Below are 16,250 nucleotides of genomic sequence, written 5' to 3'. Positions count from 1 at the left end.
CGTCACTAGAACAAAAAGCAGGGCGTACAGGTTATTAAGCACAGCCTTACTAGGCAGGGTTTGGGTGATTTTTGGCAACAGTTTGCAACTGTTGCTAAAAACATGTAGCGATGGTTATCCATGGTTTGGGATGGTTTTTGCGGTCGCTAAAAACATGTTTTTGCTGTGAATGGAGGAGACTCATAAACCATTACAGCCCAAGATTTGGGCGTAGGCATATCATTGGTCCAACATAAAGCTAGCTGATCTAAACAAGCTATGAAGGGAAAGCTGGATTAGCTTCCTATTCAATAGTGATGAATTCATATGATCAGCTCAAGCGACACTTTGATCTGACACCATGAAAAGGTTACAAGAAAAGATCGTAGATGACTTTAGCTCGGCCAATTCTTTCTTGTATATTGATATTGTAGTTGAAAACTAACAGAGCCTCGTGAGTACAAAAAGGAGCAAATGATAGGACCCGCAAAATATATGGGGATGATGATTTCACATAATCACGGGCACGGTTAGGGTCACAAATTTTTCATTAAGGTGATCCAACTTGGCTATTTCGCTGGATATAGCTTTCAACGTCATCATCGCTTCAGCCTTATCTCTATCCTTTATAGACGGACACCAAGATATTATAGGGTTTAACAAACTAATGGTTTAAGACGTCGAACTATGAAAAGTTTTCTATTTAATTTACATCTCAAAATGTCAGCGGCAAAATTGAATCGGAGAAGTGAGTGTATTTTTAAATCGATGGATCTCAAAATTTTGAAAATACAAAAGAGGAAGAGGTGAAAAAGAAAGGAGTGTTTAATGTTGAATTCATGAATCTCAAAATTTGAAAATATGGAATATGATGAAACTCAGGGCTTAAAGACTAGGGTTGAAGCTAAAATTTTTTATTAAGGGACATTTTTTATATAATTTTAAAAATTTTAAAGGTCACGTGTGTGTGAATAAGAAAAGTTGTCATGAAGTTTTAATATGAAACTAAGCACTTTTTGTGGGCTTGTGTAGGCAACTGCCCACACGACGCCCACGGCTGCCTCTGCCCACCTTCTTAATTAGGATTGGAGTTGTTGATTTTATGGTCCGATGTGAATATCATAAGTAAGATCCAAAGGTCGTAAAAATGGGAAATTGAATGGAACGAGTGTGGTTGTGGACTAAACAATTCGGTTGAACTGCATACAGATGGGCAAAAAGAAAAGTTATTATTGTTAGATATATTCTGCAAAATTATTTTAAAACATAAACAACAAAAGTCTATGACAGGTTGGATCGTTGAACAGGTCGATGGATGGAATTGGAATAATATTTGCGATGATTTGTTTCTCTTCTTTCTTGGGGAAGGTGAACTAGTGATTTGGACTTTCCGTGTTCTGTTCTGGTCAGGGGATAGCCGCACCATGTGGAAGCCCCGTGTTTCAGATCAATCTCTTGGTCCCTCAGTCCCCATGTTTTGAGGAGCGGTTCTCTCCGAGTCCAGGACAAATTGGTAGATGCGGCAATTAACTCAAGGCAGCCTGTGGACTATGAGTAATTGAAGGAACATACGTAGCATGTGTCCGGACGCCGAGACTCCGAAGACCGTTTTAGTACGGACCAAACCTAAAGCGTTCATTTGGGTTCAGATTAGGTGGAACTGGGGACCATGAAAAAGGGACCATGAAAAAGGTGTGAAGCTGCTGCATGGAACGACATGTAATGTAGTTAAAATAACGATCAAAAGTGTGCTTTTCTAGCTGGCTGGTCAGACTGGTAATGCTTTGAAAATTGGTCATCAGTTTTGGTCTGGTCACTCCATTCTTTTGGATTTCAAATGGTAGGTATGTGATGATTGGTTCATACGTGTCCGACTCTTTGCCAAAATCCCGAAACAACCCTGAATTCCAAGGGAATGGGAGAAAAAAAAAAAAAAAGGTGCTTCAGCCTGTTTGGGTATTTCTCTTCTTAACAACAATCCATACGGTGAATGGTGCCGTTTGGCAGTAAGAATACCGAACTAGTGTTTCGTAAATATGCTTCAAAATTAGGAAAGGTTCGCTTGCACAAATGTTTTATTGTAAGGCAAATTTATGAAAGATTCGTGCATGTTGGTAGGGACCCAAGGTGAGTTTGGACCATAGTGTTTGGTTGGGAGGGTTCACGCAAGTGGGAAGAGAAAAACGGACGCATTCAAAAGTGGTGGGCAACCAAACCAAATGCTTGGAAAATGAGGGCGAGACTCACACCGGACTCGAGGAAAATCAAATCATGAAACTAAGATGACGCAGACGCGCACCGAAATTATAACAACGAAAAGAAGAGGTATATATTGGTTTTTTTTCTTTTTATTCAATCAAAGGCTTTGGAAGAAAGGGGAGATGGTACCATGGGAATGTTGGGGTCGCATTTTCACACCGGGCGAGATCTGAGAAAACTTGAGGTTGACGTGGGAAAAGGCGGGGAATTCCTTGGGTTTTCGCATCATGTTCATATATATAACCACGGGAAAGTGGAGACCGGCCCACCCCCAAAATCCCGTCACTCGACGATCAAAATTCGGTCCAACAATATTTGTTGCATGCCCCACAGCAGGCGCCGAACAAGCCAAGCTTAGCTGTTTGCCTTGGTGGCTTTGAAAAAGCGTGATGGGAGAGGACGGTACTTTTGGAAACGTTTTCCCTGAAATTCTCACTCCTCGGGCACAACTTTCGCAAAGGCATGTGCATGTGTCCTTTACTTTTTTGGCAGTGTATATGTTTATGATGCTTGGCATCTGGTGCGGCTAGGGTCTCTCCACTCTTTTCGCGTCATGAGATGTGGCCGCCGTTGCCGCTGCATTCTGCCTGCCTGCCCACTGTCGAGCTACCATCGCCTTATAATATTATTATTATGTATCTAAGAAGGTTTGTTGGAAAAAAAAAAAAAAAAAATCATATGTTACATTAATGGTAAAAAATCGACGGATTAGGTTGGTAACATCGCCAAATGTGGTTTGCTACCAAATCAAATTTTAACTTATTATAGTTTTGGAGAGTTCCTATCAGGTTAATTTGGGCGCTGCTGCGGTTGAACTTTTGAAAAACGGCTGAAATGAGCATTAGACGTAAACATGCATTAGTGTCATTATATTTAAAACATGAAGCGGATTTGCCTACACGAATGAAAATTTTCGATCAATCATTTCATGCATCATGTTTGTTTGCCCAAGGGTGATCTACCGGGGAAAATAATGCTTGGAAAATCGATCATCATACCTTTTGTTGTATGAGTTGAGAGTTGATTTATTAAAGAAATAATGTCTCTTCTCCTTACGCTAGTGGTTTGGCATAAAGGTACGACGGCATCAGATACATCGTTACCCAACGCCATTGAACCGTTTTTGCAGCGGAGAATACACTTCTCGTTCCCCTGCGCAGCTCCGATGAGCATTGCCGGAGCTGTGCAGAGGGAGGAGAAGTCCTCGATTTCTTTTATTTTTTTAGGAATATACAGTTTTACTGTTTGTCGTGCCCTTTTCATTCCAACTAGGGATAGAGTCAGGAGAATTTTTTATGAATGAGGTTTGAATTATATTTTCAAAATTTTGACAGAAACTAAAGTATTATTTTTTAAAATTTGTATACAAAATACATAAAAATTTTGAAAAAAAAAAATTGGGGCTCCCTTCCGTGCGTCGTGAGATAGTGGGCCTACGATTTGTCATGTAGCTGAAGTAAGTAGTGGCTGTCCTCTTTTAGATGGGGATGTGTGGCTTCGTATATGTAATAATCAAGCACATTATCCGTGCAACGTAAGAAATGAAAGCAACTCTCAGAGGTGGACAGGCAATATGCGGTAGCGCGTTTAATAAGATTGGTTAATGCGTGATTATTGATTAGATCAGTCATTATATTGATTTAAATTGGTTAATGCGCGAAAATGTTCTCATCCCTCAAAGTTAGATGAGGGAATTAAACATGAGTGAAAAAAATACAAGCAGCGGTTGCCTCAATCACCTGGGCACCGCTTTACTGCGCGCAAAAAACTTTCCAGTTGAAAAGCAGGTTGCAAGTTCAAAATCGTGGATTTTCTTTTCTTATTATCATCTGGTCATGTCATTCCAACTGAATGCCTAGTTAGTTGAAAAGAAAGAAAAACAAGAAAAAAAAAAAAACGTAGTCACAAAATATTCATGATCATATGTCTCACTCAGGAAACCGAAAAAATTCCAGTTACGACAAGTACCATAGAAAATGAAGAAAAAAAAAATCAAGAATTTATTGAATATATGCAAATTCTATAAGGCTGAAGATAGCTTTTGAAGCACAGCCACCAAACCGTATATTCCGCACATGAGATAAGCCACCTTCCCCTTATCTTTTCAAGCCTATCCTTTTATTTTGTAAGTTAAAAAATCCGACTACCTTTTGCTACATTTTTAATGAAAAGTTATATTTGTCATGCAGGCAGCCTGGCCTTTTGACCGGGCACTTCACCATTGTTTACAAGAAATTTACAACACAAGATCAAGTCTGGTGGGGTGGGGGCTATTTTGATCCAGTGCAACAACAATGGAAGACGGGACGGAGGGCTCGAACTGAGAGTGCAATCAAGGACTACTGCCCTTTGGGTATTTACTGCAAGGAATTTTGACCATCCATCCAGCTATGTTGTTTTTGTTGGGAATGTTCAATGGAGTGGTTCAAGGGATTCATCTGTTTACAGTTACTTCTATCAAGCTCATAGGGGCGGGCGGAATCAAGGGAGGGCTCGCATGGGTCCTAGTGCTACCTTAATTTAAAAAAAAAAAAATTTACATGTAAATTTTAACAAATTTTATTTGCCTATATAAAAATTTTAAAAAATAATATTTTGATTTGTGTTAAAATTTAAAAACTTTAATTCGACCCATCTCATATAAAAAATCTCTGACTTCACTTCACTAAAATCTCTGACTTCACTTCACCCTTGTATGAAAAAAAAAAAATTGTTAATAAAAGATCAATGGCCCTCTCTATCCTAAGGACTCCTGTTTTTTGTCCTGTAAATACTGTTTTTCGGCAATAAAATTATGGGGACTCCTGCGGCAGTCTTCCTCCGGAAACTTCCATTAACACTTCCTGTTTTGTTTTTGGCTTTTCTTATCATTCCTTGATGTACACAATATTCGTTGGGGGAATAAAGTGGGGAGGGCCTTCCCTTCCCCTCCAGCAGCTTTTTCATTGGAAACTTCCATGAGCACCAAAAAGAAAAAAACTTAGGAAACAATAATTAAATTTTCTTCCTATCTTACCTTTGAAATTGCAATTTTACCTTGCTTCACTCTGAATTTTACGTTGGTAACGCATTAAAAACTGATAAAGGAGAAGTAAGAATCTAATTATTTGAGGAGCAATATTTTGAGAAAAATTGCAACAAACACATTTTTTTCTTATTTTTTAAGTCAGCAAAAGTTTACTTGAAATTTTTATACGACGGTCTTTAAGAAAAAAAAGTTTTCATATAGGCAAAAGGTAAGCTTGAGAGAGAAATAAATATAAAACGAGAATCTTCTTATTATTTTGCCTTTGAATTTCTTTCGTGGCATTTTAACAGCCACTGCATCACATGCACTAATTTGACCTTTTTGCTTTGGATGTCCCTCGGATCCCTACATTTGCGGTCAGCTTGACGTAAGGCTGTCATGACGGAATCCCTACATTTGCGGTCAGCTTGACGGAATCCGGACGATTAAACTTCTCGCGGCAGCACGGCAGAAATATTGAATGAGGACCCATTATCATTATTTAGTGAGGAGGAAAAAAAAAAAAGTAATTAGAAGGGGTGAGAGAGAGACCTAACAAAATTTGAGTAAGATGTCATACTTGACATCTTTTATTATATGATCAATCTTGACTTTAGCTAGTATTTGATAGCTTTGGATTTTATTTTAAAAAAATCTACATTATAAGGTCCTCTTAAAACAAATTGATAGCAGTATGGATCTTAAATTCTTGTTATATTAAAAAAAAAACTCTGAAAAATCTACGGATCTCAAATCACTATATGCAGTGAATAAACATACCCATGTTCTAGTTGTTCTTTTTATTTTTTTACTTCACTCTTATTTTTATGCCAGTCTATAATTGGGATGCAATTTAAGTTGAAGGGTGCAATACCGACGCACCTCAAGACCCTGAAGGTAGAGGGAATGGGGGGCTTTTGGACCTCGCTTCGAGCAGTGGGATGATCCTCTCGCTCACCGAAAATAGAGAGACTTTTTGTATCATCTAAATGCATAAAAAGGCTGTGTTCAAACTAAAATTGATGCGTTACCAAAAGGAAAAACAAAATGACGATATATAACAAAAGAGCAGAAGTCGTGTAATTCCTTGTTTGGCAAATGGATTAACTCCATATCTATATTATTGTTAATGAACGTCTTCACAACGAAGGTCATGAACACAAGAAATTGGCGTCTCTAGTCAATTTGTGTTTTTGAAAACCTAACAGACCTTTTAAGTAAGTAGGTGCATTTTTTATACATTGGTAAAAACAAAGGGTAGACTTTTAAGTAAGTAGGTGCACTTTTTTTACATTGGTAAAAACAAGTGGTAGACGGAAAATTAATTTTTGTTTCCAGCATGACCCTTGGTATATATGCATGTACGAGCAAAAAATTTTTGCCAACTAGTCCTCAGAAAAATATATATATATATATATATATATATTAAAAGTTTTTATTTTGAAATTTAACCTACCAATATGTTTTCAAGGATAAGTTGATGCAAAACATATATTAAGTTGATCATTTTTAGGTTTTAATAGTGTTTTTTATAATAAGTAAAAATGAATGGCTCTCGTATCATCAACATTTTGATAATAAAAAAATCAACATTTTTCATAAAAATTACTTAATTCAAAGCATGATTTATACCAAAATAGGTTTTATAAATTTATTAGGATGTTTATATTTTAGTAAGAAATAACAACCAGACCTCTTAAATTATGATAAAAAATGTTTTAAACAAAATGTGTTTATAGACACTAATTTAATACAAATCATACTTTGGTTCAAGTCATTTTTTATTGATTTTTATGATATAAAAATTTGATGTTACAAGAGCCTTTCATTCTTTTTACTATTAAAACAACATTATTTAAGTAAAAAAACAACTAACTTAATATATCCTTATCATCAAATCACTTCTAAGATCACATCTATAAGGTTTGGTTGCAAAACAACTACTTTAATAATTAATTTTAATAGCTTTGATTTTTGTCCTTTACTCAAGTGGTTTGGTTTTTACCAACTTTCTTATATATATATATATATATATATATATATATGACGTTTCTAGTTGTGTTTTATATTGTCAAAGAACAACATATCAGGCGATCTCAAGAGTTCCGTCGGTTTCAAGCCAACCCTATATTCAAATAGATACCTACCGGTTGATGACTTCTTTGCCCAAAAAAGACGACCAAAACAACTATTGGCTGACACATTTTCTTACCATTAATCGTTTTCTTCAGGTCGAAGTCCGCCCAATTAAGCTTTTCAAAAGTTAACTGATATATAAGGACACCTTGCTTTTTTTTTTTTTTTTCTATGTTGCTAAGGTTAGTGAAGATTTGCTCTCCAAATAAAAACGTGACAATTAAATATACCTAATTTCACAGCTGCATCTAAATTTTTCTTCCACAACTAATTTATGAAGCAAGAATTGGGAAATTCTAGAATTAAATTTTTTTGAGAATTGTGTTAACAAACAACAAATTTTGATTTTGGAATTATAAGTTCATTCTTGAGTCAAAATTCCAGAATTATGGTTCAACCATAAGGAGTGGAATTACTATTTCCAAATTCTAGAATTTTTTTATGCTCTCTAGAGCACATATCATTATGGTTTTAATTCATCAATTCCATAATTTTATATTATCAAACACATCATTTTCAATTTTAAAATCAAAACTTCATACTATCAAACACAAAGGGAAACTAGAACTAAAATTTTCATTCTAATTCTACTTTGACGTGAAATTTTCTGTCCAGAATTTTAATTTTAAAATCAAAATTCAAAGTGGTCAAACACCCCTTAAGTGAAAAATAAAAAACCATCCAACTAATTTTCGTATTCATAAAATGACTGATTTCAAACATAGTAAGTATGCATTAATAATATCTGAGAGTTTGGGAGGAACAAAGTTTAATCAATATGTGAAACCAGTTTATGTGAAGTCGATTTTAGTTGTGTTAAGTTCATTTTAGTCATTTGATACATATCATTAACCTTATTTTGATTACCTATAACTTAAATCTTTTTGTGGCCCAAAATTTAACTGTGCTTTAACAAATCCAAAAGTAAATGTGGTCCACATGTCAACTAAACAACACACTCAGAAGTCGTTTGAATTCGCTGCAACACCCTGGAACAGCACAACATGTTTCGTTTTTCGCGTAGCTAATGCAAACGGTGGACGCAAAACCCCAACCCGTTCCCCGCTGTTCCGTGCTAAACCGAACGAACGGAAGTGCTGGCCCCCTCTCTCGTGCGATCGTACCTGCGACTCTCCCTCTCGCTCACCTACTCTCTCTCTCTCTCTCTCCCACACACATCTCGCACTTCACAACTCACATGATTCAACTTTTCGACTAAGAATTCAGACGAGCAGCTACCACATCGGTGGCAACTGATAGAACAGGGGTCGTTTTCCGGCGACCAAAGGAAACGTTGCCTGATTCCCCGTATCAGTTTTCGGGTAGGCTCTGTTTTCTCGTTTCCATCGATTCGTCTGATTTTGTGCTCAAAAGCCATTGGATTCCGGTTGGATTTCCCAACCAATTGCAGAATCTGTTTTCTCAGTCCCTAATCTACTGATCCAAAACATCAATTAGAGAAGAACCATTCCATTTAGGCATTTTCCCCAATCGTTGTTGAATTCCCTCTTTTTTTGGAATCCGGTGATCCCGAACGTTTTCCGATAATCCCAGCTAACTCCTTCTAATTTCATCCCACCTCATAGCTGCCCTCCAAAACCCAAACCTATCTGAGTATCGTAGCCGACACCGATCATGATTCTCCCAAGTCTCTGAGTCCAAATCTGAGACATTCACCAACTATTTGTTACATTGATTCACTAGCCAACTTTCCCCCTTTCCCACCGCCACATTGCTGCTATCGACTCACCTCAGACCTCTCTTCCAAGGTCTTTAATTCATTCATGCGGGGGACTATAAAACTCACTCAGATTGATCTCCAAAAGCCATCTCAAGACACGCCCGGGGGACTATAAACTCACTCAGATTGATCTCCAAAAGCCATCCCAAGACACGCCCTGCTACTATTTCGAGGAAAGATGTATCGAGCTAATTCAGGTGCCTTGTTCTTAGCTATGTATCACCCACCAAACGAGTTCAGATCTTGGCTCTCTAGAGTTCATTGGAAAGCTTGTTCCATTTCCTTTTCGACGAGCTATAGATCGCTGGAATCGAAGCTCCTTTCAGTCGGAACTTGCCACCGAAAGTTGGCTGTTTGAGCGGTCTGCACAGTCAGGACTGGTAGTGTTGTCTGTTCGCAGCCCAGTTTGAAGGAGTAAACCGGCTCCAACCCAGGAGTTCTTATACTCGTTGGATAGATCTTTTGATTGTCTTTCCAATTAGCTTTTCAGCCAGAAGTTACGAGCCGGCAAACGCGTCTGACTAATGACAAGTGGAATAAAAATCAGATGTTGAATAGAATGAACATGATGAATAACACAATCGACAAAAGAAACAATCACTGGACAAAAAGAACTGGCGTTCTATTCTTAAAACTATCACAAAACAGGACGGACAGGGTAGATAGGAAGTCCTGTCTATTGTGAACCTAAGAACAATTATCAAGACCTCCCAGGGGATGCTCATTGTGGGGTGAAGGATGATAAAAAGCTACCGGGAGAATTGAGTCCCAAGATATCAAACTTGGGAATGGAAATTAATGGAAGCCAGAGAATTTTCAAATAATGATGTCGATCGAACACAATGTTGAGCGAGTTAGCAACTGCACATAAGCACAAAGTTAGGTATACTTTTCTATGCAAAAAAAAAAAAAAAAAAATTCTCGAAAATTTTGCCATTAATGCTAGGCTCATCTAGCTATTTGCTTTCTTACATTTGAAAAAAAGGAAGCAGTAAAGATGACAACCTCGACCCTAACTTGCAAAAATAATAAGTGGGTGCCATAGTTATTTTAACCAATGTTAGTGACATAGATATCATGGTCATATGAGACTAACGATGGGATCGTTGAGAGCAGTGAGTACTACTTTCCTAATGTGCAAAAGATGGCAGATAGTCCTTCCAAGTTGAAGGGAGGGATCGTAATCGTGAGTTCAGTCTCTCACCATTGTGATGGAGTTTACTGTCGCCGACCCAAATGAACTTTTATATTAATTAGAACCTTTTGTATTGAAAAAAAAAAAAAAAAATCTTTCAACAGCCAAATTTTAATTTAACCCTAAGGTCCAATTTGAAATAGTTAAGAAAAAGATAAGCATGGAAGTGTTAATTACCCAGAAGTTAAAGGATCGATGGATGATTGAAATAAATGAAAGGGAGAGGGGAGCATTTGTCAAGAAAAGAGTGGGCCTCCATGCCGTAATTCAACGAAAATGAAATAATCCAAACAAATCCACTGCACTCTTGGGAGGAGGATCTATGACCATAGTGGAGGTGGAAATGCGCCAAGAAACAAAACTTTGAGTATCTTCTACATTAGGTCTCAACTTTGAAGGAGGTGATGTTCGATTGCTTCACACTTTAGATTCATTGTTCTGACCTATGATTTATCAAACAAGATCACTAAGTCAGATCGAATTAGATCCACGATTCATCATTTTACTCTTTTGCATTAAAAAGTCGGACCTAAAATCACAGGGGAGACAGCCGTTTTATTTTAAATTTATGAATCTCCAATAAATCACAACAAATCAACGGTGACCAAACACCTACCTCACCTCCAGCATGGAAATCCATAGTTGGCCGCCTCGACTCGAGAATCACCCGAGTCAACTCTGGCCACGAGTCAAGGTTGGCCCGGCTCACTTTTGACTCGGTCCTATTTCTCCCGATTCAGGTTATTTTAAAACTCAACCGAGCTAACGAGACCTGATGAGCCGGTCATCCCACGAGGTTGTGGACAATGAAAAAACCAGCACCCTTTTACGTGTGGAAAGAAGTCCTTTTCACTAACGTCGGTTCGTGAAAAACAAAACGGTAAAAAGGAAAAAGGACGACTTAGTTGTAGGCTTATACGGCTTGATGGCCGCCCACATATTAATGAATGAACTAATACTAATCTGTCACATTTTGTGTTTTACTTAATCTCATTAATTAATTTATTATGGTTCCCAGCACCAGACGGGAACCTGCATTTGCTACACTTCTTTGTAGACCATTGGATCCCATTGTTTGATTACCATCAACCTTGTCAACATCAAAGTGAACCGTTTTACAAAGCGATAAAATGAATCGATGGAAGCCTGAGATTTCACATTAGAGCAGCAACATTTTATTGTCTTCACATGGCTTGTGACTTCACAAGCTAGTGGTGATGGTGGTGAGTGAGAAGGACCTTTCGCATTGATCTCAATAGAGGAGCGGTACTCACCTGGAATCTTGTCTATTTCGGATTGCTTTTGTTTATTTCTTTCACGCTTCACATTTGTGGGAACCACTTTGGGGATTGGATGGAAAAATGTAATGGATTAACGTCGAACATGTTGCCGATACGGCTTTCATCCACCTACCCTAAGCCTTGTCGATGAGAGTTTTATCTACCTACCCTAAGCACCCCGCCTGGCCCGATAATGAGTCGGGCCCGTGCCGGCCCTACAACGAGAACCTAGGCCCCAGCCCAGCCAAATTAAATTTAAAAATATATTTTTAAATAAAAAATTATATAAATATAATTAATCACAAAAAAATATTATAAATATATATGTAATTAATAAAAAATTTTAAAAACTGGTTGTCGAGCTGACCCGGGCCCGAGTCGGGCAGAGTACCGAGTACACGGAGGCAGCCTGATCCGGTTCCCCAGACTTAACCTACCTTTTTGACTCTTTGACCCGAGCCCGAGTCGGGCAGAGTACCAAGTACACGGAGGCGGCCTCATCCGGTGCCCCAGTCTTAACCTACCTTTTTGACTCTCTGACCCGAGCCCGAATCGGGCAGAGTACCAAGTACACGGAGGCGGCCTCATCCGGTGCCCCAGACTTAACCTACCTTTTGGACTCTCAAACCCTCTCAGTTCAAAACATAGTTCGCTGACCGTTTAGTTGGCTTGTGAATCAACCAAGTCAGCTGGAATTGCTAGAAAACCTAGCCACATGTCAAGGCTGGCCCAGCTCGCCCCTCACTCGGCTTGATTCACTTGATTCGGGTTATTTTAGAACTTGACCAAAACGATGGATCAACTCAGCGAGTTGATGAGTCAACTCGCTGATCATGTGATCCGGTCATTTGTTGATTTGAGTCTGAGTCATGGGTTTGTCAAATGTGGTTCAAAGACCATGAGTTACCTAAGCCCTTTAATAGACAATTTCGATCGAGCAGGTTCCATACCTTTATTTGCCTCATTTTAACCAAATTTGAACTCGATCAAGCCCTTTGGCTTCGAGTTATTCGAGCTCGACCTTGCCTTGGCTCATCGGACGAACTCGTTGATGAGCCGAACTTTAACTAGTCGAACTCGTTGTTCAATTATATAAACCATAAGGTGTATGAGTCTTTTGAACGGTTTGTCATGCTCTGGTTTTTTTTTTTTTTGTGGCTCGTTTATAGAGGCCTTGCATGTCGATGCTCTTTAGTGGAAGGTTGTAGAGATGCGGAACAACCGTTGAGTGTTTGAATCAATAAATGGCGCAAATTAAAGAGGGGGTAAGTTGCGGTCCAACGGTCTTCGATCTGTAAATTAAAATGTGAAGCACTGTGTCGTGTGGGGATCATGAGATGCCATCAGGCTCGATCGGTAAGTATCTGACCGACTCAATTATTGGGCGCACACCTTTCTTTGCTGCCATGATAAATGCTGGGTCTGGATCAGCTGTCACAGTCAGAGAAGCAATTGATTTAGTGCCATAAACATTAATATGCCACAGCTCCCCTCGTGCTCATGGCCAAGGCCAGCCCCCCCTCCTCCTGTACTTAATGTTACTGGTGAGCAATTAGCTTGCTAGCTGCATGGTCAAATGTATTATTGCGGTTGAACAAGAGGTTAATACTATATAAATGAGTCCCGAAGGCCCCTTTACTCTCCATTTCTTCAGGTCTTGAGCTACATCAGCGTTAATGATGTTAGCCATACACCTTGAACTTAGGTATCACATCCCACCACATAAGATACAAAAGTATAGTACTCATGGGAATCAAATAGTTACTATGGGTTGCCCTCTTTAATGCAAGTGCGTTTAATATGTAACCAAAAAAAAAAATTGAGAATTAACCAAAACAGGAAGAAAAGACCTAGCAAGATAACCTTGAATTTGAGTTGCTAAAGCTAATAATGCTAACATAAATGAGGGAGTGGACCTACTAGAGAGTTTGAGGTTTTTTCTTTGATTTTTTTTAAACGTAAGGAAACCATATCTGGGCACGGACTGATAACTTAATTTGCAGTAGTACTCTTATTCATATGGTTTGGCTAGCTGAGATAACTCACGAGTGTTGAATTCTGTCTATTTTCCTTTACCACCCAAAACGTTACCCGCTAAGGATGACTCATGGGCGTTGAATTCTGCATATCTATTTTTTTTTAACATATTGGAATTATTCTCAAATTCTGATCATATTATTAATGAGATTAATGTTGACAATCAAAATAAAAGGCTCATGTTGCCAAACAATTTGAGAAGAAGGGGAAATCAGGAGTTGTAAGTTGAACATCACATGCTCAATACTCGACTTCAACATCCAATTTCAAGGCAAAAAAATAATAATAACAACGGTAGGTGTTCTCATGTGTCGTGTCTCTATAGTCGTCATTTGCTTTTACTGTATTTGTTTTGTTTATGTTGAGTCTTGGTGTAAGCTCGAATGATCACCTGTGTCGGAGTACCCTCCCAAAACAGCCCAAGTGTAAGATTAGGATTCCTTGTTTTGGATGGTCGGCATGGGAATTCTGTAAGCGGCTTCGACCATCATTTGTAAGTAAAGTGTAAAAGCTTACTTGCTTACCCTCGTAATGTACTCAACTATTTAAGTGAATATATTGCGATTTTTCTTTCCACACTCTTTGTGTATTTTGTATCTTCTATTTTCTAAAAACGTTCAAGTGATCTGCACCCACTTGAACGAGGCGAAGGCTTGCGGCTTACTGGCAAGAGTTTGCCGCACCGCACGGTCCGAAGGAGTCGGCCCGTGATAGCTGGTATCAGAGTCAAGTTCTGCTCAATCTAGGGAAACGATCAGAGAGTCGGTGTAGAGCGTCACGCCGACTTGCTGCTGTTGAGGAGGACGCTATGGCATCACAATACAATCTGCGATGTGCCAAAGGCAAGGAGCTGGCCCACCCGAAGGAGGCAAGCCCGGCCCATGACCAGGGAGACCTGGAAAAGACAGTGAACTGGTTGGTCGCAGATGTGGCCACCCATGAGGAAGCCCTCGGTTTTCCTGTCGAGACCTTTGAGGGATTCAAGGAGGAGATGAAGTTGATGTGGGAACAGATGGCCAAGTCAGTGGCCATGAACCGATCACTCTATGACTTGGTGAAGACCCTACAGGACGAAGTCGCTGGACTTCGGGCTTCAAACCAGAGACTGCTATGTACTAATTCAGTCAATAGTAGCCAAGTGAGGACCAGTAGGGTCGACGTTCAACGTCCGGTGAAGTACAGTGGTAGCCGGGATGCGAGGGCGATCAACAACTTTCTGTTCCAAGTTGACTACAACCTAGATTTGCAGAACGTAGTAGAAGAGGACTTGAAGATCAAGACCGCAGCGGTATTGTTAGAAGGAGATGTTGTGTCTTGGTGGATGCGAAAAATGTTGGACATTGAGAATGAGGACTACACAATCAGAACCTTTGATGACTTTCGTAAGCAGTTGAACGGATACTTCTTGCCCGTGGACGTTGAAAGGCATGCCTATCGGTTGGTTGTGAATCTGAAGCAGACATGTGCCTTGAGAGATTATATCAGGGCATACCAAAAGGTCATGCTAGACGTACCTATAATGTCAGAAAAAAACAAACTTCACTAGTTCATTATAGGGCTCCAATCTTGGGCCCAAGCAGACATAGAGAGATCGAATCCAATGACTTTGGAGCAGACATATGTGGTAACTGAGCACTTGGTCAATACCCAACGCAAAAACTACACTAATACCTTCAAGTCTACGAAGAAGTGCAACCACGGTGGTAAGAGGGAGGAACAGCGAGACACTAAAAATGAATCGTCGTCTCAGAAGCCAGTCGAGAGAAAACCCTTCTTTTGTAAGGACTATACTGGGCCACCAAGAGAAGTGAGTTGTTGGGTCTGCAGAGGAAAGCATGAGGCACGTGTCTGCTCGAAACGTGTGAGACCAACCGGGCAGGCCAATGCCGCGAGGGCCACCAAAGGCGAGACCGAAGAATGACAGACACAGATGGGTGCAGCGTCTAGTAGTATGGTGAATAAGGAACCGATGTACCTAGACATCACTCTGAATGGAATGTCTACTGTTGCAATTGTAGACTGCAGGACAACGCATAACTTCGTCCCAAGAGAAAAGGCAGAGCGAGTGGAATTGAAGCCTGTGTCGCAGCAGAGGATGCTCAAAACGGTGTACTCTGAAGCTAGACCCATCTAAGGAGAAGCAAAGGGTGTAACAGTTCAGATTGAAGGCTGGACAGGAGTCACCAACTTCTCCCTAATACCCCTAGACGATTTCAAGGCGATTATTGGGATGGAGTTCCTTAGAGGCCAGAATGCAATGATGTTGCTGAAGTTCAACACATTGACGTTGATGGGTGCGGACCAGTCCCATACAGTGCACTGCCACTCCGCCAAAAACAAGTCTCAGCCGACTTTGTCGGCGATGCAACTGAAGAAGGGCATGCGTCATGGGGAACAAACATTCATCGTGGTTGTACGTCTACAAGAAGATGACCCTCAGTCGAGAGTCATTCCCCCAGGGCTAGCCCCAGTCTTGAAGCAGTTTGAGGGAGTCATCCCCCCCGAGCTGCCCAAGCGCCTACCTCCCAGGGGTGAAGTTGATCATGAAATTGACTTGGTTCCCGGAGCCAAGCCACCAGCAATGGTCCCATACAGAGTGGGACCGATCGAACTGAA

The sequence above is a fragment of the Nymphaea colorata genome, chromosome 10 (genome assembly GCF_008831285.2).
Source record: "Nymphaea colorata isolate Beijing-Zhang1983 chromosome 10, ASM883128v2, whole genome shotgun sequence".
NCBI classification, from domain to species: Eukaryota; Viridiplantae; Streptophyta; class Magnoliopsida; order Nymphaeales; family Nymphaeaceae; genus Nymphaea; species Nymphaea colorata.
This window is presented reverse-complemented; position numbering follows the sequence as displayed.